The sequence below is a fragment of the Prionailurus bengalensis genome, chromosome D2 (assembly GCF_016509475.1).
Source record: "Prionailurus bengalensis isolate Pbe53 chromosome D2, Fcat_Pben_1.1_paternal_pri, whole genome shotgun sequence".
NCBI lineage: Eukaryota > Metazoa > Chordata > Mammalia > Carnivora > Felidae > Prionailurus > Prionailurus bengalensis.
In genome coordinates, this window is record NC_057351.1 from 40,756,371 (window position 1) to 40,780,344 (window position 23,974).

The window sequence follows — 23,974 nt, forward strand, 5'->3', positions numbered from 1 at the left end:
CAAGGAAGAGCAGTTCATAGGTAGACAGTTTAGAACGGGCTTGCAAACGCTCCATGGTTCCTCAGCCCTCATTGCTTACAATAACAAAATGGCTTCATGATTCAAAATAGCTGTTGACGTTCCAGCTACAGCGCTGTATTGCATATGGCAGGAAGGGAGAAGGAGGAAGAAAAAGGACACTCTTTCCTTTTAGGAGACCCCCAAGAAGTATCACTATAAAACTTCCCCCTGTATCTTATAAGAACTTGGTGGCCATATCTGGTTGCAAGGGATGATGAGGAATGAGACTTTCAGCACTCAGCAGTGTGCACAGCTAAACTGTCAAGATTCATGTCTCTGAAATGGAAAGACACGCCGGGTGACACATCTTGCCGGTGTTTGGGGTTGAACTTCTCCTTCTCATGGGCAGGAATGGAAGTACCGAGTGTACTGTGGGCACCTGGCATGGGGTTGCTGTGTGAGGAAGTGAAATCCAAGTATATTGTTCTCTGCTGCACTCCATCTGAATTAGAGTTAATGAATGGACTTCCAAGATTCTTTGCTGACTGCTCTTTTTTTATTAATGGGCAGCATGTTAGTGTAAAGTTGGGAAACACCATAGCATAGAGCTTAAAATCCAAGTCTGCTCATGTGGTTAACCATTTTGACCAAAAAAGACTTTAAGTATGTGGAAAATTTCTGACGGATTTTAGAGTTCCTATGACTTTAAAGTTTATATCCAGGGAAGGTTGGGTTTCTATCTGTGTTTGGTTTGCTTTTAATATGGACGGTGAACTCCAAACAGAAGATAGTTTTAGGAAGCTCTCATAACACATGTGCTTTAGGAAGTAGTTTCAACCACTGGAGGATGTAACAAAGAAATCAGAATTTGAATCTTATCCCCAAGACTCCAGGATCACATGGTGATACTGGGGCTGCTGCAAACATTCAGTATGATTCAGCTTGACTATATCTGAAAATTAGGATTGCCTTCAATCTTATCAGCCACAGAACCCATCGGGCTGTATGCATCCCTCTCCATGCCTGGGTTCATGCCACTATTCAAGGTGTAAGAGCCTCTTAATTGTAGCTCCCTGTAAGATTCAAATACAGGGTCTTCTGGCCCTTGTCGCCTGGCTCATAATGTGATATGGTGAACTGCTCTAGCACCGGCCCTCCCTTCTTTTCTTCCTTTTACATCAGCCCCAACAGCCCCATTCATCATAGTTATGTTACTAATAGTTGGGTAAAAGACTCTGAAATTACATCTCTCTCTAGTGTTTCTAGAATTTACAAAAATCGACAGGGGGTCTTCACCACAGGCCCTTAATATGAAAGTCTCTGTGCAGGAAAATCCATAAGCTGGGGTGACTTTTGAGTTAAATTGTATTTTATGGCTCAAGAAATGCTTTGCTTGGTTCTTGCCACCATTACAAAGCAAAGAAAATAATTTCAGATTCAGTTTACACAAAACATCACTTCGGGTTGATACAAGCTTTATGTTAGTGGCATGGAAATATTTGCATGTGCACATTGATATGAAGTGAAATAGACTACGGATGATAAGATCAATTTTCTTTTAAAAGTAAAAAGGCCAGGGTAGCCAGATACAGTGAGGGCTTTTCCCATTTGTCATTCAATACTGTTTGACAGTTTTATATTAGCTGCGGAAGGCACCCACTGGCATGCTGTGGCAACGCTTTAGAAAATATGCACATGTACACAAACACACATATACACAAACACATGTACACACTCACACAGATGGTACAGACTCATATAATTGGGCACAAAAAGACAGTAACCATATATGCAGACACCTATTCTAGCACGTGAACACAGTCACATAGCAAAGTCACGCCCACACAGATAGGAAGACATTGACCAAATGATACAATGACGCAGCCAGGACCGACAATTGCAGAGTCACACGAATGCGAGGTGAAGGCTCATGCATATCGATGCTGAGAGACCTGGAGACACATACACACACGCGAAGAGCATACAGAGTCCCAGAGATAAAGGCAGATAGGCACACGAAGATGAACACTTAGGTATACAGACTGACAGAATAGACTAGAATATGGCAGCAACTTCCTTACATATGTGGCACCCATCTTGCCCTTTCCAAGTCATTCAGAATTACCATATGTGGTGGTATATGATGCCTGAATGCAAGAACTACTTATAGAACCATACAAAGAACATAAGGTTTCTTGAGTTCCTTCTATATATTAAGTGTTGTGATAATGTGCAGTCACATTATTGCAACCACATCAATTCCAGATGCTCTTTTCAATCTTGAGTAAGTTCACTCTTCTCCCTTCATCCTTGTATCTTTTCAGCCATTTCACTTTACCCTGTTTCCTCGTGATGCACATGCTTTGTTTTCTGTGACCTTAATTTTTCCCATAATTACCCCAATTTTTCCTCATTATGGCCTCCTTTAATAATGCTCATATGAATACCTGGCTGGCCTTTTGCCCTTGACAATGAAATCCCATTCTTCTCTTTTCCTTCAGTTTAAAAATCTCAGCTACCCTTTGAGGTCTCATTTCTGTCTTTCTTTTTTTTTTAATATTTATTTATTTTGAGAGAGAGAGAGAGAGAGAGAGAGAGAGAGAGAGAGAGAGAGAGAGAAAACCAGTGGAGGAAGGGCAGAGAGAGAGAGGGAGAGAGAGAATCCCAAGCAGGTTCCATGCTGTGAGCGCAGGCCTGATGCAGGGCTCCATCTCAAGAACCATGAGATCGTGACCTGAGCGGAGATCAAGAGTTGGATGCTTAACTGACTGAGCCTCCCGAGTGCCCCAGAGGTCTCATTTATTTCCATTTGAAGATTTAATTCTTACTCTGTATACTTTCACAGCTGCATTAAGTAGTACAGAGCTTAGCACTTAATTTTTCTTTCATTTCTTTATAATACATCAATTATGTCTCCCCAGCTGAATTATATTCCTTCTGAAAGTAGGAACTCCGCTTTATTCTTTTCTTTGCCTTGCATTTCCCAACCTCCGGCTCACTCTGGTATGCTTTGGAACACCCTGCACCCTCATTCTGGGTCAGGGGCTACCTCAGGTGATCACTGTTAATGCTTCTATCTTCAGTCCAAATGGGATTCTGAACTCCAGGCCTTTACTTCTAATTTTATAATGCCTGAAGACACCTTAAGCCCAATGGTTTGTTAATTTCAATTTACAAACTCTCAATGGGACAATCTCTCCCTATTACCTTTCCCTAAACCCTGTTCCCCCTGCTCCCTCTTTCTTTCTTTCTTCCTTCCTTCCTTCCTTCCTTCCTTCCTTCCTTCCTTCCTTCCCTCCCAATCCTGGTCAGGTGTCCTACTATGCATTCAGTTATCCAAGTTAGAATGCCAGGCAGTACTTTGTACCTTCCTATCTCCCTACCTTTCTCTTTCCCAACATGAGAACACGAAGAAATACCTTTATGTTACCTTGCTGTCTCTCACTGCCTGCTATGCTGTCCTTCTGAGCACCACCCTGGTCCATGGCCTCGTGAACTTGAGGACATGGAAGTGAAGATGGAGATGGTAGGCTTCTAGCTTATTCTCTTGCTTCTGGTTTCACTGCCTGAGATCAGCCTCCCTATTGGTATCAGAATCATCATTCTAAAATACAAATCTGATCTTTTCATTTCTATTAAAACATCTTTAATGGCTCAAGAGTGCCCTAAACTCCTCCAGCAGGCAGTGTCTTTTACGACATTGCCTCGACCAGCACTATCAGTTGAGCCATCTCGTCCCTCTGTTACTGTCCACATGACACCACAGTCTATGAAAGGCTGAATGCATCACATCACTGGGTATTGCTGAGCCATTTCCCTTCACTTAAATGCTTAATGTTACTGTTCTGCCTGGGAAATGACCATGTATCCTTCAAACTCGGTTCTGATGGCTTCCATGACTTGCCCTGGGAGGAGTAAAGTTTTCTGTAATACTTTCTGCAGATCTAAGAGAGCACTCATCACGTGGCTCACTATTCACATGTCTTTCTCCTTAATTGGACTGTGACTACTCCAAAAACAGATACTGTTCTCCCCACTACAATGATAGGTACTCAATAAAGGCAGTTGCTCGGTTACTTGGATGATTACTTCTATAACTGTCATGAAAGGAAAAGACTGCTCCACAAACTTAAGCACGTGTTTGGGTGGAGGAGTACCATTTATTGCACACTTAATATAAATGCTCTGTGTATGTGTATGTGTATGTATATATATTTAATTCTTACAACAACTCTCTGACATAATTGCCATTATGCCCACTTTCCCAATGAGAAATCTGAGTTCTAGAGAAATCAAGGATTTGCCCAGGTTAGGTCTTATTTTTAGCCCAGAGGCTGCCATATTCTTCCATCCTACTGGACCAGAATGGGTCCATGAGATATTATTTCTTCATCCAACTTGGGAAACTGTAGATGAAGCCAACATAAACAACTGTCTTCCCTGTGCTAGCTCTCAAAACTTTTAATACATTCATGTGATTCTCCAAGTTTGACTATACCTCATAGCACTTTCCAGATCCGTTTGGCCTCAGAACCCATTTATACGTCTCTCTGCAGAACATACTTTGGGAGATACAGTATTATACCAAATGCTGTCTTTAAAAAAATTTTAGCTTTCATAAATGTTTGGTGGACCACTCCCCTTTCTCAACTCGATTTGAAGAGAGGATATGTATCCTGACCCAAGTGTTCATTCTGTTACATTGAGATCGGGCAGAAGTGGTTGGCATATCAATTCTCAGAATCCCAGGGACCTCACCAGCTGTTCTATGGCTGTGTCTGCCTCAGCAGAGAGGAGAGGGACAAAAATGTATGCTTGATGCTCCTATTTATTTTGACCCATGCCCAGGTCCACAGGCTATCCATCACACAAAGCATGTGCAAGAGAAGAAGAAACTTGGATTGAGCTGCCTGAGCTCTGATCTTCCTGTCAGCCTGTCCCTGGTGGGTCTTCCGCTCTGGTGGTATTTGGTTGGAGCTGGGTGGGAGGGCCGGGAGTGCCAGTGAGTGCTATCGAGTCGCCTGCACCTTTTGCACTGCACAGGACAAGTTTATTTATTTTTGTCTCCAGCTGAGAGCAGCAACATGGCATTCCCTGATCCCCCTGGTAATTTCCCAGGCTCAATGATTCCTGTTTCTCTTGACCTGCTTCACAGCTGGTGGCATTGCTGCTGACCTGGATTTGCTCTTCTTAGCTCAGATGACATAGCAGCTCAGAAGTTGCATGTATTTGACAACACAAAGACTCCATCCCTTTAAACAAGACACACACACACACACACACACACACACACACACACACAATGCAGCTCTGAAGTCACAGAGGCCTTGGTTCTAGTCCTGGCTTGAGAACATTAAATCCCGGCTCTGCCACTTGCTAGTTTGGACAAGTTACTAACCACACAGCTTCACTTTTCTGTATCTGCACGATGATGATATTACCCACCTCACAGGGCTCTTGAGAGGATTAAATAGCTCAGTGTCTGGAATATAGCAACAGTCATATACTGTTTGCTGTGTTTATATTACTAGTATTTTTCAATTTTGTCTTTTATTGTTTTACCTATGAGTATTTACTTTCTTTTGCTTTCTCATAAATGATCAAGGCCTCATGGACTTATTTTAATCTAAGGAGACGTTAAGGAGAATAATCTATTGATTCTTTCTACAAAGGGTTTGTAATTATCTGGGGAAATTAATCATAAACATAAGAAAAGGTTACCAGTGACACATTATATGCAGTATTTTAATTATTAAAAAAATAAAAAACATTCTTCATAAAGAAACTGAGTGTTAAATAAATCCATTAGCACCCAAGTTTAAAATAGTCTATATGATGAGTAAGTGTAACTGATAAGATTTGAAAAAAATATTTGGAGTGTGTGTATTATCAAGAGTATACTCTAAGCTAATGGATCTCAAATTTTCTGATCTCAGGAACATTTTACATTCATAAAAATTATTGAAGTCTCCTCAAGAGCCTTTTCTTCAGTGAGCCATACCTATCAATATTTACCATATTAAAAATTAAAACAAGGAGACTTAAAAATATTTTATTGATCCTTATCAAAAATAAAAATAAGCTATTGCATGCTAAAATAAATGACAATTTTTTTAATGTTTATTTTTGAGAGAGACAGACAGAGCATGAGTGGGGGAGGGGCAGAGAGAGAGGAGACACAGAAGCAGAAGCAGGTTCCAGGCTCTGAGCTGTCAGCACAGAACCCAACGTGAGGCTCGAACTCCCAAACCGCAAATTCATGAATTGAGCCAAAGTTGGATGCTTAACCAAATGAGCCACCCAGACGCCCCGTAAATAACAATTTTTAATGGAAAATATTTTCTGAAACAAAAAGAGTGAGAAAAGTAGCATTGCTTTGTATATTTATGTATTGTAGTAAAAAACACATGAAATCTACCCCTAAACATATTTTTGAGTGTATAGTACAGTATTGTTAACTATGAGTAAAATGTTGTACAGCAGATCTGTAGAAATTTTTGTGTGGCATAAATGACATATTATACCCATTGAATAGCAGAAACTCTCCCATTTCTTATCCCCTGTCCTGTGGCAACCACCATTCTTTCTAGCTCAATGTGTTTGATTACTTTAGATACCTCCTATAAGTAGAATTAAGTAGTGTCTGTCCTGTGGCTGGCTTATTTCACTTAGCAAAATGTTCTCAAAAATTAATCATGTTGTAGCATATGACAGGATTTCCTTTTTAATTGCTGAACGATATCCCATCGTATGTGAAGATTGTTTTCTTCATTCATTCATGTGCCAGTAGACATTTAGTTTATTTTGACTGCTTAGCTATGGTGAATAATGCTCTCATAAACATGGGAATGCAAATATCTTTTTAAAATCCTGTTTTCAGTTCTTTTGGATATATACAAGAGGCGGGATTGCTGAATCATGTGGTAGTTGTGTTTTTATATATATTTTTTGAGAAACCTCCATACTGTTTTCCATAGTGGCTGCACCATTTTACATTCCCGCCAACAATTATTTTAGATGATGGCTACCCTAATATGTGTGAAGTGAGATCTCATTGTGGTTTTAAATTGCGTTTGCCTGATGAATAGTGATATTGAGCATCTTTTCATTTATCCGCTAGCCATTTATAACTCTTCTTGGGAGAAATGTCTGTCTAAGCCATTGGCACTTTTTTAAAACTTTGAGTTATTATTATTTTTCATAGTGAGTTGTAGGAATTCCTATATATTTTGGATATTAATCTCTTATATATATGGTTTGAAATATTTTATCCCATTTGATAAGCTGCCTTTTAATTTTGTTAATTTTTTCCCTTTGCCATGCAGAAGCTGTGTAGTTTGATGTAATCCGACTTGTCTATTTTTGCTTTTATTGCCTATTCTTTTGGTGTCATTAAGAAATCATTGCCAAAACCAGGGTCATGAATCTTTTTCCCTATGCTTTTTTTCCTACAAGTTTACAGTTTCTGGTATTACATTTAGGTATTATTCGATCCATTTTGGGTTAACATTTGTGAGTACTGTGAAGTAGGCTCCCACTTTCATTCTTTTGCATGTGGGCATCCACTTTTCCCAACACCATTTATTGAAGAAGCTGTCCTTTGCTCCGTGTGTATTCTTGGCACTCATGTTGAAGATTAGCTGACTGTGCCTGCATGGGTTTATTTCTGGGCTCTCTGTTCTGTTCCATTGATCTGTACATCTGTCTTTATGCCAGTATCATATAGTTTCCATTATTGTAGCTTGAAATCAAAGAGTATGAGGCCTTCAGTTTTATTTTTCTTCTAAAAGATTGTTTCATTTATTCAGAGTCCTTTGTGGTTCCACATGAATTTTTTCTAATTTTGTAAAAAATTGCCATTGAGATTTTTTTAGGGGTTACTTTGAATCTGTAGATTACTTTGATAGTATGGGCATTTTAACAATATTAAGCTTTCAGTTTCATGAACACAGGGTGTCTTTCCATTTATGTCTTCTTTCTTTCAGCAGTGTGTAGTTTTCATTGTACGAGTCTTTTGCCTTCTTAGTTATGTTTATTGCTAAGTATTTTATTCCTTTTGATGCTATTATAAATGGGTTTGTTTTCCTAATTTCCCTTTTGGATTGGTCATTGTCAGTGTATGGAAATATAGTTTACTCTTGTGTGTTGCTTATATATCTTGCATCTTTGCTGAATTCATTTATTGGTTGCAACAGTTTTTGTGAGGAAACTTTAGTGTTTTCTGCATATAAGATTGTGTCATCTGTGAACAGTACTTCTTCCTTTCTGATTTGGGTGCTTTTTATTTCTTTTTCTTGCCTAATTGCTCGGACCAGAGCTTGCAGTACTATGCTGAATAGAAGTAGTGGGAGTTGGGCATCCATGCCTTGTTCTTGACCTCAGAGGAAAGGCTGTCAGTACAGTGTTAGCTGTGGGCTTGTCGCATATGGCCTTTATTGTATTGAAGTACTTTCTTTCTGTTCCTAGTTTGAGTGTTTTTGTCATAACAGGGTGTTGAATTTTGCCAGTTGCTTTTTGTGTATCTATTGAGATGATCATGTGATTTTATCCTTCATTCCGGTAATGGAGTGTTTCACATCAATTGATTTTTGTGTGTTCAGTCATCCGTGCATTACGGGGATAAATCCCATTGGTCATGGTGTCTGATCCTGTTGATATCTGTTGATTTCAGTTTGCTAGAATTTTGTTGAGTTCTTTTGCATCTATATTCATCAGAGATATTGGCCAGTTGTCTTCTTTTGGGGTAGTATCTTTTTCTGGCTTTGGTATCAGGATAATGCCATTCTCATTAAATGTGTTTGGAACTATTTCCTCCTCTTCAGATTTCTGGAAAAGTTTGAGAATGATTGGTGTTAATTCTTCTTTAAATATTTGGCGGAATTCACCAATGAAGCCATCTGATCTTGAACTTGTCTTTCTGAGGAAGTTTTTGATAAGTCATTCAGCCTCCTTACTAGTTATAGGTCTGTTCAGTTCTGTTTCTTCATGATTCAGTCATGGTCGGTTCAATTTCTAGGAAGGCTTCTCAAGACTTTCCTGTGGATGTATCTTCTCTGGACTTGTGCATGTAGATTTTTAATTAGATGGGTTTGCTGGTTTAGAGCTCATAATCTCTTGTTTTTCTGTGGTGTTTTTCTGCTATACTGAGGCTGCTCTGAATCAGCAGCACACCGCCCAGCTCTTTTACCTTCTCAGTGGCCCCCATTAAGAACACACTGGGTCCCAGCAGTGACAGGAGACGACTGAGACAGAAGCCAGTCCCTTAGATAAGCTCTCCTGCTCCCACCCCATGAAAACCCAGAATGTTGAAGATACAATCCACTCCTCTCTTTCCCTCTCCAGGGAAAGTCCAGGAACTGGGAGTTCCCAACCATGATACTATACCAGCGGGAGGGATGGGGGTGAGAGGGCAGCACACATTTTCCTGTTGGCTTCATTGTGGCTGATTTTATGCCACCTGGGGTGCAGGAGCTTCTTAACTGTTTTCTGGATTTCTCATAAAGGATGTTGATCTGTGTTTATTTCTGAATCAGTATCTCTGTGGGAGGAAGGAAAGTCTAGGGCTTCCTATTCCACCATCTTGCTAACCTGCCAGGACATTACTTTATGTTTTTGCCAATCTCTTTAATGTCCGCCTTAGCAGAAGATAGCTAGATTCATATATCTGCACCTATAATCAATCCCTTACGTTGGTGTGGTGGGAGTATGTGAGGAAAACTAACTTCATACAAATATGTGGCTGGAAAAAGAAGGATTGTGTTTGTAGCAAAATCAGATAATTTTAGATTTCTTAAATTCTTATACCCTAACTCAACAGTTAATAGTTCTTAAAGATTACTGACAATGTGGAATCTGAAATTATAGGACATTTTGTACTGTGTGACATTCTACCTTGAAAGAGCCTTCTACCGGTACATCATTTCATAGCCTCATGCATTGGTCATTTGGAAAATATTGTTTCATTGAGTTAAGCAGATCTTCTAAATAAATGGTGGCTCATGATTATACAATATCAGTAAAATTATTTTATCGATCTGACCACCATTTTCATTGGAAATGTCTTATGTTACCAAATACTAGTTTTCCAAAATCCCAATTCTCACTTGGTTGCTTTATTTTTTTTTTTTTAATTTTTTTTTTCAACTTTTATTTATTTTTGGGACAGAGAGAGACAGAGCATGAACGGGGGAGGGGCAGAGAGAGAGGGAGACACAGAATCGGAAACAGGCTCCAGGCTCTGAGCCATCAGCCCAGAGCCCGACGCGGGGCTCGAACTCCCGGACCGCGAGATCGTGACCTGGCTGAAGTCGGACGCTTAACCGACTGCGCCACCCAGGCGCCCCTCACTTGGTTGCTTTAACTTGATCAGTAGTAACAGTTGATAATCACCATACTCTCAGCTGTTTTCCCTGAAATGACAAATATACCTCATTCTTTTTTGACAAGGTATCTACCAAATATCCGTAGTTTGAAAACCTTTTTCTTTCCATCAGCCACTCTGTCAAGTAAAAATAGTGTCCCACGAAAAAGTAGCTAGTTCAGTTTGTAACTCAAAACAATTGCACAAGAACTTTTTTTAAACTAAAACAGTTGACAATTTTATCTTCACATTTCACACAACAAATGAAAATTGCTTTTTTTGTTTTGTTTTGTTTTTGTTTTTGTCCCACTACTTCCCTACAAAACCTATTCTCTGTTTGATAGGAAGGGGGACAAATTTTCTTTGTCATGCTGTTAGAAAACATCCAGAGTCACAGCACCATGATTTCCTGGTAAAGAACAAGTAATGTAAAATGAATATAAAGAGGGCCCCCTCTCTTCTTATTTGTCTGGTCAAGTCATTCCTGGCTGAGTGGGCACCATCATAGGACGGGCGGGAGGTCTCATCATGGGGGTGCCGAAGCATCATTGGCACATGGCCTCCCACAAGAGGCCTCATTCCAGAAGCAGGTCCCACTGACATCATCCCAGGAGGAGGAGGGCCCATTGTTGGCATCATGGGAGGGCCCCCATAACGGGTGCTAGCATCATACCAGGGCAAGGAGGACCCGCAAGATGTGGGAGGTGGGATCATGGCCCCTCCAGGAGGAGAAGCAGAGAATAGAGTAGGAGGCATCTTTTCATGTTGAAATGCCATGCTTGTTTTGTCAGTCAAGCTCTGAGTCTGCTCTTCTATCCATTTCTGATAGTAGTCTTTTACATTCTTTGTGTTTCCTACCACTTTACTGTGTCTTACAGACGGAGAGTCATGAGTAAGGTATGTGTTATAGTAAAACTTAGGCATGTTGCTCTACAGGCACTGGCCACTCCGTCCCTGCACAAGTATTTTTAAGGCAATAATTGACACTTCGGTATACATCAGAAGAGTTGCGTGTGTGTGTGTGTGTGTGTGTGTGTGTGTGTGTGTGTGTACCTCTCATTTCATTACATAGAATATTTTAAAGATGCGTGCTCAAGAGTTGATATTTGATAAAATTAACGATTTTTACTACTACATCAAGGACATCCCTAAATGGAAATGTCCCCCAGCGAAAGGACATAGCAGTGAAGAATATTATTAATATTAATACAAATGAATTTTACTGCCTTGATTTGCAGCGACCAGTTTTATCAGACATTGCTTTTACAGTATCAATGCAAACCTCATAGAATCTCTAAAAGGTTCTTGCAGACCACACTTTGAGAGCTGCTCGTTTGAGCTACTATAACAAATATACCCAAGATTACAGGGGATCAAACAAGACAAAAGGGTATTCATTCTTCTAACTGTTTAGAGCAGTGGTTTTCATCGAGGGGCAAACTTGACCCAAGTATTTGACAACATCTGGGGAAATTTTTGGTTGCCACAACTAGGGAAAAGGGGAGTCACTGGTATGCAGGAATTCAACTAAACTTTCTGTAGTGCCTGGAATACTGTCTCATAACAAATTATTATTCAGCTCAAAGACAGTAGTTCCAAAGTCCAGCAACTCTGGTCTAAAGAGAGGAGGGCAGGCCTGGAAGATAGTTATATGCTCTACAAGGTTATATAAGGGCAAAGGTTTCTTCTATCTAATGGTTCTGTTATTCCCCAAGGAGTTTTCCTCATTACCAGTCAGACCTGGCTGACTAGAACAACATCTGCTTTCTGCAAGGGGCAAAGATAAGAAGTTGAGGACAAGCAATTGGCTCTTAAGAAAATGATGGGAAAATTGCCCACATCCTTCCAGCTTCTTACAATTCCATTGACAAGGACTTGGCCAAATGGCCAGGCTGAGACTGTCATGGAGGAGAGGTTTCCATTTAAAAGGGAGGTACAGAGACTGGTTGCTGGGGAAAATTAGCAATAGCCATCATGATAGGGAAATGCTTTAAAACATTTGAAAGGATGCTAAGGGAAGCCAGTGGCCTTAATCACAGAACAATTTAAAGTTCCTGTGTACTTATAATAGGAATGGATTTTTAACATATAGAAAACTGAACATAATCCTTGCAGTGTTTTGTAAACATTGAATTTATGAAAATATATTTTGTCATTCTCTTCTGGAGTCAAATTCATTCCTTGGGGACCTAATCAATTGACTTGCCCATAGGAAGAATGTGTTCTTTGGGAGGTCACCAGCTCCAACCAAATGTAAATAAACTGATATCTGACTTGTTTATGGAACTTATCTTCGGGCTTCATTAAAACCCTGCGTTTCTAACTAGAGAAAGGAAAGGGAGACATTGACTTACTGTCAAAACCAACAAGGTCTGGATGAAGGCCCCTTGAAAGTCTCATTCCTGTGAGCTGGTAAACATTTATAGCTAATTTGAAATGAGATGCTTAATTACATAATTTCATTCCAATTAAGCTGCTAATTAATTGACAGGGCATCTTTGAGTGCTTTACACAGTACAAGTAAAAGGCAGCAGCGTCTTGAGCCTATTACCTGTGACCCTTTGGGAGAGATCAGTAAATAACTATTTAAGAGGTTGGAAATAGAGTTTGTTAAAAATGAAAATAAGAGCCCAGCCCAGGGAGATCCAGGCCCAAGACCACCTCTGGCTTAGGGTCTTTCAGCTCTCTCCCATCAGACCTCCCCACCTTTTTTTTGAGAGAGAGAGAGAGAGTAATGAAAAGAAAAAACAAAAAAAAAAACCAACACCTCTAAATAAGTATTTATTCTGTGCCCAGCCTTGTGCTAGGAAGTTATACAAGTGATGATATAAGACATTAAAACGTCCGTCCACTTGCTGTTTTAAGAAATAGGTTGTTTGGGAAGGAGGTAATTAGCTTTACCTTTCTTAACCTCTAATTTACCTTTTCTCTTTCCTGTCTTTCTGCTTCAGCCTCCTAAAACCTCGTCCTGCAGACAGATCAGCCATGTCCAGTTCATCTCTGCAGCTGGAATTAAGTGTTTTAACAGAAAAAGAGAATTCTAGATTGAAATCAGTTTTTTGAAATAAAAGGCATTATTTTATCACTTGCATTCTCCAGCCTTTTGGACTGGAAAGCTATAATGTGGGAATAAACATGTATTCTTACCCATAGCCATGATATACTTGTTCCTTCACTTGCCTGCACTGACGAAGATATTACTGGAATGTGTCTTTTTCATCAGTTAATACAGAAGCAGAAACCTGTGGGGCAGGCATGGTGGCTGTCTAGCTGCTAAATGTTAGTGTTGGCTCAAGGATCTTTCAGAATCATTTCAGCAGATGCTCAAAGGCTGCGTTATCACATCTTTCCATCTTATAATTGGTTTTATTTTAATAAAGAATAAAATCAGGTCAAGTGCAGATTTGTCTCCCAACCCAAAGAGTTTCATATGCTTTTCACTCTGTATTTTTACCCAATCTGTAACTGGCAGCATGTCTTTATTTTTTAAGTATTTGAAAAGGTGAGTTTCCTCTCAGATACATCAGTTCCTCTGCATATCTTTAGTTCCCTGTCACTGGATAGCAGCAGCAATTTCGTCACATCGTGTCTAAATGTCTGTGTGGGCATGAAATTGTTAGGAATCACCTTAGTGAATAACTGACTCAAAAATTCATTGCTTCAAAACAAGATAATTTCTTTAGCAGAAGCATACAGGACCCCAAAGAGATGTAACTCACACACTTATTAAAGACAGATAGTATCTCACTCCTCTCTCCCTCCTGTCCCCACAAACCTCCTTTAAATCCTCACCAATAAAGAGGCATGCAGTGGGAGCCAGAGAAGAAGCATCTTTGCTGTCCTTATCTGAGTGATGGTTAACCTCTCCTTCAGTCATAACTAGTGCTGGAATCATCTTGAAAAGCTCTTTCCCATGGGAAGTGAGGCGACTGTGAGCATCCTGGCATTATATTTCCAGTCCTGGCCACTGAACATCCTGGCATTATATTTCTAGTCCTGGCCACTGACAAGGAAGTTAGGCTGTGATACACTGAGGTCCACTTCCCCCAGTGCCTCAGAATTTTAACCTGAACCCAACAAACCTGCATGGTGTGTGCTCACATGTTTATTATATATCGCAAGTGGAGTGCAGAGTGGACATGTGGGCATGTGATAAGCAGATATCAGGTTGTGGTCATAATTAAACCCTTTCAACTGTATGGGTACTGAAAGGAATACTTAATCAGAAATCAGAGGGGTGACCCATATTTGGATAAACATTTATGGGCTCATGCAATCATATTATATGTATTATCTATCTATACCTATTACAGACTTTCTGGACATTCAAGTCCCTCTTCCAGGAAACTCCAAGACTTTGGAACACTGGACTTCTGGCCTCGTGAACCTGTTGTTTCTTCACATGGTGGACTCCTTTGTAACATGGGCAATCCCATTGATGAGGACATATGAGGGAAAGAGTAACCATTCTGTCAAGCCCTGGTTTGTCCTTATCTTCAGATCATCATAAAGATTTTTCCTGATCTTATTTCCAGTAGATCAGAACCCAGCCTAGACTCTCATCCAACAAGTAGACTCAGAGACCTTTTGGTAGGTGCTTACTGTAATTCAGTTTCTTTTTTTTAATGTTTATTAATATATTTTGAGAGAGAGAGCACGCGCGTGTCCGTACATGTTCATGTGAGTGCAAGAGGAGCAGAGAAAGAGGGAGAGAGAGAATCCCAAGCAGGCTCCATGCTGTCAGTGCAGAGTCTAATGTGGGGCTCGATCTCAGGAACCCTGAGATCATGACCTGACCCAATATCAAGAGTCGTATGCTTAGCTAAGCCACCCACGTGCTCCCAGTTTATTTTCATAGATTTAATTTTACTTCTCAATGAATAATATAAATTAACAAATAAAAACAAATTCAGAATGTGGATTTTTTTAGATCCCAGGTGTTAAGAATTCCTTGGTGTGCCTATGATGGACCTATAAACCATATATGAACATTCATGTTACTAAGGTGATCAGTAGAGATAGTGAAATGAACAAAAAATTGGCTTAACATTCTTAGGTTCTTATTTGCTCTCTTCTTGAGGTGAAACACTTTTAATTGGCTTCTTATGTGCCATTGAGGCATTCTCACCTCTGGATGCTTACATCATGGATATGGAAACTTTATTTATGGTATTTATTAATTTTTAATGGTTATTTTAAATTTCTTGAAACACATTTCAAGATACTTCCAAAATTCATGTTTTGCTATTAATCATCTATGTCCTGAAACTATATTGCTAAATGAAATTTCTTAGTATTTGTTTGAGGACAGAGGAGTTAGATTTAGAGTAGGAAGGATAAAACCCAGGATTCTTTATCATCCTTTTCAAACTAGGAACTGTGGTGCTGGATTTTTCTATGGGCTAGAGGGAGGCCTATTTCCTTGCTGGTTCTCTTACATGCTTGATAGCATTATTATTAAGGTTTACTGGATCCCTGTGGAAGCCCATTGTGAAGGTGGCTGAGTGAGTGTTTTAACTCTAGCACATGCCCCAGTTTATTAAAAGGATCATATTCTGTCATTGGCTCCCCTTTACTTAGATGGCATTCCTGAATGTACATTTTCAGAAATTATTTTGAAGATTGAACATCATAAAAAAAGCTATTTTAGGATATTATGTTCGATTTCCAAAAGCAGTGGAATAATCAAGTGAACTAGTTATTTCCATAATGAAATGGCAAATTTTGGAAATGACTAAATTTTACATAAATATAATAGTTTTGAATGGCCTTGTTCATGGGAAAATAAGAAATTATCTCAAAATGCTAATTAGTGTTGAGACTTCCTCTGACCTTTTATAATTTGTCTCTTGTCTACGGTTTCTTTAATAAATGTGTGTATTTTATTTTATTTTTAAAAATTCAACTAAGACTATTCCAAAGGGGGAAGCAATGTAGCATGCATTTCAGAGCAAGTGCTTTGGAATGCATGCCATTGCAGGCTGGGTTCCCCCAGACAAAACCCCTTTGCCCAATAAGGCAGTGGGGGGGTGGGTAAAAATACCTACCTCATGATGTTGCTGAGAGGGTCACATTCAAACATACTCAGAGACCTTAGTACTTTTGTCTCTAAAATAATATTAAGTATCACTTTCATATTATCATTAATAAATGTATTGCTTTCCAAGATGAAGAATAAAAAAAAACCCAAATTTGGAACATCCGTGTAAGATTAATAGAAAACATTTTTACTATTACGGTTATAACCACCAGTTTTTATCTAAAATAGGTGATTAACGCTCTTTCTTTTAAGCATTTGGTGAAACTTAAGGTATTTTCCTGTATGCAAAGTTGATAATAGTTTTATTTTCTTTTTTAATCATCCAAAGTAGCCAAATTTCTTTGGAATACAGATAAAAAGATATTATTCTTGCTCCCATATGTGTACAGGTATCACTTATTCATTTTTTCCCTGAAATTAAAGAAATGGAAAGTTGGGAGTCACTGGTTTCACTCTTCATTGACAAGTTTTCCACTTACTGTGTAGGACCTTGAACAAATCCTACCTCTCTGTGCTGCTGGACCAGTAAGGGAGCTTTCAGCTGCTAAGTAGATTAAAAAACCCTGAAAATGCCTTCAACAATAGCACATCAGAGGCAGAATAGGTCCAGAGTTGCTCTATTCAGTGGCTCACCAACAGTATCTAAGATCTCTCCAACCATCTGTCCTGCCATCCTCAGTATCTCAGCTTTGTTCTCGTTTCCCCATCATGCACACATGTTGGCACTACAGGACCAGGCATTACACACAGATATGACAAACTCTCATAGAGGGACAATGAAAATGTCATTTCTGTTGTATCCTTCATAACACTGAGAAATTCTTTCCCACGAATCCTCACCCCCAGGATTTCCCAGACATGACATTGGTTGTAAGTGGGTCACTTGTCACCCCAGCCAGTGACTGGCAAGTGTAGTGCGATTGCTGTAGTTGGCTAAAGCAGAATGAGACCCTCTGATTGGTTAGACTGATCTGGATTTGCCCCTGAACTAGAGACAGTGGGCTCTTCCCTGAAGGCTGGATATATGGATAAAATTTTGTTCAAGAGTAAATGGACTTAGGTAACAGTGCACAGTATCTACTAAAGCCTTGGGAAATACCAATTCTATCCAAGTCACAGTAATTTTTTTTATTTGAATTAATGAAATAATGGCAGTACTTACAACCAGGCCCATGGCTCTCAAATAAACAACAACGCTTTGGGGATGAGTTTAAGGCTTAGCCAATTATGTTTAAGTATAACCCTAGGCTCTCCTTCACCTGTGTTCCCACTGTTCAGCTAGGGCTCATAGGGTTCTTCACTCACTCATTGCCATAGCTCTTACATTGTTGTCTACACTGATGTCCATGATAATCACATTCCAACTCCATGTGATGGTGAAAGGCACAAACTACATGACTTCTAATCCCCTTCCTTCTTTAAATTCTTTAAATTTTCCAGGAGCCATTAATGAGGTAGGGAAAAACACACTATCAAATATCTACACCAGCAAGATTCATTTAATGAAGAGCCTCCACAAAAGGCAAGTTTATTCATGTTGTAAAACTACCATGGCTTCCTTCTTCCTGCACATGTACAAGGAGAACTCAAAAGGCTTCTGGGTTAGCGTGAATGCTTTCTTACCAAACACTCTTTCCCGCCCCCCTTGTTCTGGCCAGTCTGGGGGAAATATGTTATGCAAATGTGATCCACCAGGAAGGATTGATTTGTTGAGGCCTCCACCAGTACCTATTTTCTGAGGCCCTAGGATTTGTTTCCTGGCTGCCTCTGGTCCTGTGGTTGAGGCTTATTGGCAATTCAGTCCTAACACAAGAGCACTTTCCCTTTTTTTTTTCTTGGGCTTGATTTCCCATTGCATTTATCTGCTTCCGTCAATGCAAAATACTGAAAGGTTCAAATTGATTTTCCTTCTCGAAACATGAAAGGTCTGTTTTTCAAACTTCAGTATTTCCTAAGGAAATATCTCTGATCAATATGTGCAAGAATTAAAGAGAAACTCCAAACCCCCCCTTCTGATTGTCAGTAACTCAAAGCAACCTGTTTACCCACTTGGATCCTTCCCAGCAGAAAACGTTAACAATTGTAATTATCACCATTATGCAGTATGTTCAATTGTACAATCAATATAATTGCCAAATGGAAATTATACAATAAATATAATTGCTGCTTTACTCCTGTGCAGTATTTCACTGGCACTTCACATTTATTTTGTCCTTTAATTAGTAACAGGTGTAATTACAGGACTGTGTTCAGAGCTGAAGCTGAGTAATTGGCATGAGTGGGCACAGGGTTTGGCTATTGAGAGGGGGCCTGCATGACTCATTCTCTGCTGGGATTGCCTGAGGACACCACACGGCCCACTGAGCAGCCCAAAGTCATGCTGACCTGTGGACGCTTTTGGTATAAACTCTAGGTCAAGGATGCCCTGCAGCCCCTGAGACACGCTATTTTGCCACCCTTCTCTCTTGACTTCCAGCACCCCGTTGTACCTATTCTTTGTCTATCTAGATGAATGTGTTCATTCATTCATTCAACAAGTATTTATTGAACACTGATTATGTGTCAGGTACTATTCTATGTGTAGGAGATATTCAGGCAAGAGAGCGGCACAAAGCTTACAATCTAGTGGATAAAAGCAGGGACTACACACACACACACACACACACACACACACACACACACAACAAACCAAGAGATAAGAAAGTTATAGTGATAAGGGCTAGGAAGATAGACTACTGTAACATAAGAATGTGTTTTGACTAGGTGGTCTTTCCCAGACATGACATTTGACTTGAGGTGTTAATGATGAGGCAGGATGTTTGGGCAGAGGTTGTGGCAACTGCAGAGACTCTCAAGAGGAACAAGCTTAGGAGAAGGTCCATAGTGTTCAGGGGGTGAGGAGGAAAGAGAAAAAAAGAGAGACAGAGACAGAGAAAATGTGAAGTGTACTGGAAGAAATCGATAGAAATGGTTTAAATCTTAGAGGGTCTTTAAATCATAATAAAGGATTTGATCTTCTAAGTGCAATGGGAATCTGGTGGAGAGTTGGTTGCAGTGTACTGGCACCCCTTGATTTACATCTACCATTCTACCTGCTGTTTAATAAGATACATTATAGAGGAGTAAGCATTGAAGGAGAGCAGATGGAGGAAACACCAGGTAGGAGTTGCTGGTTGCTCAGGCAAGAATGGTACCGCTGGAGGTGGAAAGACTATAGTGATTAAAAATATATGTCTTTTGAAAGGTAGAGTTGCCGTTGCCTGCTGATGGAGTTGGTGTGAATGATGAGACAAAAGACTGAAATCCTGAATGGCTCTAGGCTTTTGGCTTGGAACTAACTGAGACGGGGAAGTCTGGGGGAAACACACCAGTTTTAAGAGTAGGACAACAAACGGGTTCCATTTAAAATGCCATTGGACATCCAGGTAGATAGTTGGATAAACACCCTGAAGGGAGTAGTCATTACTGTAGATCTAAATATGAAACTCAGTAGTATTGAGATGGAATTATTCATGGACCGGGATGCTGTAAACATCAGAGACAGAAGACAGAAGAGGTCCCAGGATTGAACTGTGAGCAGTTGCAACATTTAGAAGTTCCATAAATGAGGAAGAATAAGCCAAAAAAATTTCAGAAAGAGCTGCCAGTGAGGTACAAGGAAAACCAGGCAACTCTGGATGCTACTCCATCCAAGAGAGGATAAGAATAGAGGGCTTAACTATGTGAGATACTGCTAACATGCTAAGATGAAAGCAAAAACGTGGTCTTTGGATTTGGCAATGTGGAGGCTGCCATTGACCTTGCCAGAACAATTTTAGTGGAATGACTAGGATGCAAGAATATGTGTGGGTTGAAGATAAAATGTGAGCTGAGGAAATGCAGCCAGCGTGCACACATGACTTTTGGGGAGTGCTGTGACAAAGAGCAAGAAACCCAGCTGTAGGTGGAGGGGCACCAGGGTCAAAGAAAGGCTGCTGGATATTTTTATATGTGGAAAAGGATGCAGAATGAGAAATGGATGCTACAAGGTGGGAGGTAAATTTCTATGTGAACAAAGTCCTTGAGTAGATGAGACATGAAATCCAGAATCTAAGTGAAGGGACTGCCTCCAACAGGAACAGAGGCTTGTGTTCCTTGTGATAAGAGGGAAAGCGAGAGTGTGGGCACAGATTCAGGAAGGTCAGTCCATGTGGTAGTGGGAGGACTGTTGCTGCCTCCCAGGAGTTCGTGATCTGAAGGAGAGAGACACATCGTGCACATCTCCCTGCATGAGTCAGAGAGAGGTCTGAATGCAGAGAAGTGAGTGCTGTGGGAGGGCAGCGGTGGGAGGAATTATCCTGTAAAGTTTGATAGAGGAGGTAGTGTTTGGCTTGACTCTTTAATAATACATGTAATTATATACTGTTATTTGACTAAGATACCAACAAATTTTAGGGCACTCTCTCTAGAAGACCCCCTGGTTAAGAGTTCTTTTATCAAGGGAGACGCAGGTTGATCTCTCCTTCCCAGTGATACGATCACTAAGATCCTGAGACACTGCAGCCCCTCTCAGGTATCACCGCCTTCTCAGGTGCCCTGTTTTCCTTTGAAAACTTCTTTTCTCCTCAGTCTTTGGCCAAGTTTTAATTATCTTTCAAGGCCAAGTTGAAGTGCTACTTCTTCCAGAAAGCCTTCCCAATTCATCGCCAGTTCCCTTATCAATTTAGGTCAGTTTCCTTCCTGTATGTAGGTGGGGCAGGGAGAAGGATTCCCATCTTGTGGATGTGTCAGGATGGGTGTGGTCCAATCCACGTGGTTGAAAGAGAGGGGCCCATGTAAGAACCACTCCAGAGCTCAGGTGAGAGAGAGCTTAGAGCTCCAGAGGGCTCAGTTGAAGGCTGCCAGAAAGGGACAGTGTTTGCAATCTTGGAAAAAAAAGTTCTGTTTGTGTTTCCGTGTACAGGTGCAGTAGAGTCTAGCCTTGTACTTGACTTTGGTGAAAGACCATATTTCTGCTTATGATCAAATAAAAAGACAATTAAGCATCATCAGGAAAACCCTCAGTTTAGAGGTCAAAACCCACTTGATGGCCAAGTACAGCTCATTTTGGGTTGGACTCAAGGACTATCAGCACCACCTCCACAGCACAGGGATGGAGCTTTGTTATGAGTGTGGTCTCTGTTAGGAGTGTGTACAGGGCAGCACATTTGTCCTCATTATATCTTGAAAATAGAGCCTTAAACCACTGAGAAAGGCTATAGCTCTTTACCTGAATATGGCGGCAGGATAATGCTTCCTCCCTGACTCTCCATGAGATGTCCATGTCTTAATCCTCAGAACCTATGAATATGTCATGTTGCATAGCAAGAGGTAATGAGGTAATTAAAGTTGCTTGGTAATCCCCTGATACTGAATGGAGACATTTTCCTTGATTTTGCCTGGGACCATTGCAGTCACAAAGGTCCTTCGAACTGGAAGAAGGAAGCAAGAAAGTCTATGTCAGAGGGATACAACCTGAAAAGGACTTGACCAGCTGTTGTTGGCTTTGAAGATGGAAAGCAGCCATAAACTAAGGAATGCAGGCTGCCTCTAGAAACTGAAAAAAGCAAGAAAAGGGATATGACCCTAGAGCCTCCAGAAGGGACACAGTTCTGCCGACACCTTGATTTTGGTTCAATGAGACCTGCCGTGGATTTGTGACTTGCAGGATTATTAAGATAATAAATCTTTGTGTTTTAAACCAGGTTTATGGTGACTTGTTATAGCAGCAATTGGAAATTAAGGCACACTGTGGTGAGCTTCTATGCCTGAATCTGAAAATGCATGGAAAACCCATGTAGAGTACCAGAGTATAAGTAGGTGACAAGGTGAAAAACCCAAGAGTCATATAGAAAATGTTTTGCATTATTATAATAGCACCCTTCCAAGTAAGCCAGTACTGAACACTTAGCAGTTTTAAAACATAAGGCCCCAGAGACGGTTTCCTCAGCTTGACAATGGGGGTAGTAACAAATTCATACGTTGTGGAGGAGATGGGAATAAGATGATGTACTTGAAGCGATTTGGTGAACTCTCATTTTCCCCTCAAATCTCTGGGAGAATATTGACCAACTTATGTGGTATTAGAATGCATACTGGCCCGAGAGACAGAAGACCTGGGTTCATGTCTCAGCTTCACCCTCTGTGAACTTCCGCAACCCATTTAGCCTTTTTGGAGGCTTGGTTATGTCATTGGTAAAATACAGATATTACGGCCTATTCATCTATGCTAAAAGATAATGATAAAAGCAGGTGTACTTTATACATCATGAAACACTGCACATGCAAAGAATTATTATTAGTAATAAATGTCACTGTGCCTTGGCCTTATTCTTGGTCGACATATGGTCAGATTCCTTCTGACCATTTAGAAGATCAAATGTTACTCTTTTCTAAATGAGCTACAGTGAGTGGGTGATAATAGGCTGAAGAGCAGGTATGAATTTATCCATAGAATCAGAGGTCCTTTCTCCAGCCACTGGGTCCAGAAATCATTCCCTCTCTGGACTGAGTTGTCCAGGTTTTAAGACAACCCCAGCAGTTTTTAGTAGAAAGGTTCTTGAGAATCATTCTTCCGTATTTTGATTGATTTCTGGACAAGTTCATTCAGCTCTGTGACTCAGGGTTCCAAACCCAATTCCCTGAGCTGTACAGTAAATAGAAATAGACGTCAAAAGTTCCTGGGTGTCAAAGAACGCATCTTACGCTAATGTAAGGAAATTCTGTCCATCTTGAAAAGGGGGCCGTGAATCCAGAAGTAAAGATGGCAGTGGCCTACTTGACTTCACCAAACTTCAGGGAGGCAGAAACAATTTTGCCTTCACAATTTTGCACAGCAGCGATCACATAGTAAATGCTCAGTGAATGAGTGAATGTGTCTTTTTCTATTATATAAAGGAAATCTGCCCTTTAAAAAAAAATATATGGGTCTTCTTCTTTTCAAGGAACTTGGTGAGTTCAGTGAGTCAACTTGGCTCTTTGAGTTTTCTTTTCTGTGATAAGAAGGCTCCAGAGTGCTTTCTGTGTGGAACTATGTGCCAGGCACACAGCCCTCCTACACAAGACCAAAAATTATTCTGCAAAGAAGGAAAATATGTAAAATTTGGTTTTATATATAAAGTGCTGGGAATAGTGTACGGAACACAGTACCATGTATTTGCTGTTTTTATTATTCTCTATGATCTTGTGTGGGCTTATTCAAGTTCTGATTGATAATTTTACTATAAAGCCATGTTCTGAATACGTTCTTTTTTCCCCAAAAAAAGCCACGTTCTTTTTTCCCCAAAAGGTTGTGCCATGCTTATAATCAGAAGGAAAGTATATTATCCTAGATAAACAACACTGGATCCAAAAGGCTCAGGAAGGACCATTAATATTCATCTAAGATAATACTAGAAAAAGAAAAGTTGTTCTAGAACTTAATTCCTGATAATTTGAGAAGCAAAAAGATGCTCTTGAGATCTTTAGAGTGTTCCTGTTTTCCTTTTTAGAAAAAAAAGTCTCTAATTCTTTACTCCTCAAATGTGCAATTATTATGAGCAAAGCAGAAGTAATAA

The 23,974-nt window shown here is 40.1% G+C and overlaps 1 protein-coding gene and 1 pseudogene across 7 annotated transcripts in view; one reads left to right on the forward strand and one right to left on the reverse strand.

Annotated features, from left to right (window-relative positions):
• NRG3 (neuregulin 3) overlaps nt 1–23,974 on the forward strand; it is a 1,064,061-nt gene that overhangs the window by 295,910 nt on the left and 744,177 nt on the right. The gene's annotated exons all lie outside the window — the stretch shown is intronic.
• Nucleotides 10,822–12,289, reverse strand: LOC122492922 (annotated as a pseudogene).